The following is a 2203-nucleotide window of genomic DNA, read 5'->3' on the forward strand; positions in this document are numbered from 1 at the left end:
TATTACTGCTGACCGAGAGCCGGGTCAGGAGTGGAGACTGTTAAGCCTGAGGCCCTGACCCGAGGCTGCGGGAAACAGAATATGCTGGCTGGGAGGTCCTAGGGGGTCCGGGTATCATTGGTGATGGTAACACAGGGATAGAAAGGCAAGAGCATTCATCTCTGGAGGACGTAGGAGCCATTCCTCACTCTGAGAAGGGTTCCCCTGAATCCTAGTTCCCAGCCAACCCCCTCAGCCCCAGTTGTCCACAAATGCACTGTCAGTGCCCAGAAACACATTCTGCCCGCTCCTGACCTGATGGTCTGCACAGGGTTTGGACTTGCTGAAACCTCAGAGACCAACTGTCCCAAATCACACAAACACCCTCCAGCCTCCAGAACCATCGCCTGGTTATCTGCTGGTGCATAGACCAAGGTGGGTTTCCTGAGGCTCTGAGAGAAAGTTACATCCCGACTAGCACCATCCAGCAGCCAGGAACAAGCCTGCCACCTATTCCTTTCAGGTCACCCCTTTTCCGATCTCCATCCTCCCCACCCCACCCCTTCCCGAGCCAGCCCTTGGGCACCTGGCACCTCACTGAGCCACGTTGCCTTAGAAGACTCCGCATAGACTGAGCCCGAGGCCCCACCCGAGGCTGCGTCACTGTTTCCTTGGCAACAGAAAGGGTGGGTGAAAAGTAACTCACAAAGCAAACAACAGGAGCTCCACATGGGTGACTGGGACAGTCACCTCAGTATCTTGGGGCCACAAGGTTGGGGGCAGTCTATCCATCTCTTCTCACTGAGGCTGCTCTGGGGGGCTGCCATAAGCCCCAAAACCCCAGGCAAGGAGCACTTCACAACATACTGCAGTAGCATGCATGCTCTCACTCTGCTCGGAGCTGTCTTGCCAGGAGAAATGAGATTATCACCCTTATCTCATGGGGAGGGTCCCGCCTCTGCACGCACTGGGCTCTAATGAGGCTGAGATGTCAGCCCCGAAAAGTCACTAGCCGGGAGGAGCACAGAGCCAGCAAGAAGAGCTCGTGGTCAGTCACTCCCGGTCACCGCCTGTGAGAAATGGCCTGATGCAGCCACGGCGCTCCCGGGGCTCCCACACTCAACGTCCTCACTCACGGTCCTAGAGCCTTTGCGGAATGTCCAGTGGGTGCTGTAGGTAAACCCTGACGAGTGCATGCCTGATTCCAAAGTGCTTTTCGAAAAATTTTTTTATTAAGTTATAAATATATCAAGCATGCAGAACTTAAGTGTACAACTTCATGATTTTTCCCCAGTTCAGGCTGCTCTAACAGATACCATAGACTGGGTGGCTTGATAAACTTACATTTATTTCTCACAGTCCTGGAGGCTAGAAGTCTGAGATCGCAGTACAGTGTGGCGGGCGTCTGGAGTCAGCGAATGGCTGACTTCTCTCTGTGGGCTCACGTGGAAGAGAGCAGGGAAGGGAAGAGCAAGCTCTCTCCATGACTCCCGCAGGGCCCTAATCCCAGTCATGAGGCATCACCCTTATGATCTAACCTTAATTACCTCCCAAAGACCCCACTTCCTAGTACATGGTGAGGTAGAGTTTTCACGTATGCATTTTGTAGCGACACAAACAATCAATTCATGACACATGTAATCACCACGAAGATCAGAAAATGGAATATTTCCAATGCCCTAAAGGCTCCCGCACAATATCCGTACCCCCAGGTGACACATCCGTTAGGCCCGTTGTTGAGTTTGTGGGTGACCCTATATAGCACGAGTGCTCCGCTGTGCCTGGCTGCTTGCAGGGTATGCCGTCGTGAGAGTCAGCCGCGGTGTTGCAGAAGGCGGTCGGTTCCTTCTTTCCTTTCACGCTGTCGTGTACCTAGCGCCTCTAAATTTCTCCAGGGCTTTCATGTTTGTGTTCTTCTCCAAGTCAGTGACTTGCAGCCGTTATCTCCAGCAGGCCGTGTGTGATGGGGACCTCCAGGCCCAGGTCGTGCTCCATTCCAGGGTGCCCCCTTTCCTATCCCACTCAGGAATCCCACAGGAGTGCGAGCGGGTATGACGACATGGGGGGGGGGGATAACTTTGCATTCCCCCGAATTTACAAAGAAAGGGGGGATTATTCGAAAACTATGGCACTTTATTATTAGTAACATGTTTGTTTGTGATACATCTCACAACTGCTGGTACCACACCAGCGTTGTCACAGCTTTTAGGCTGAGAACTGCTAG

At 53.1% G+C, this 2203-nt stretch overlaps 1 protein-coding gene across 1 annotated transcript in view; it reads left to right on the forward strand.

Moving 5' to 3' along the window:
* PEBP4 (phosphatidylethanolamine binding protein 4) overlaps window positions 1-2203 on the forward strand; it is a 206956-nt gene that overhangs the window by 153511 nt on the left and 51242 nt on the right. The window lies entirely within an intron of this gene.

This window comes from Pteropus vampyrus, unplaced genomic scaffold, assembly GCF_000151845.1.
Source record: "Pteropus vampyrus isolate Shadow unplaced genomic scaffold, Pvam_2.0 Scaffold126, whole genome shotgun sequence".
In the NCBI taxonomy this organism is placed as follows: Eukaryota; Metazoa; Chordata; class Mammalia; order Chiroptera; family Pteropodidae; genus Pteropus; species Pteropus vampyrus.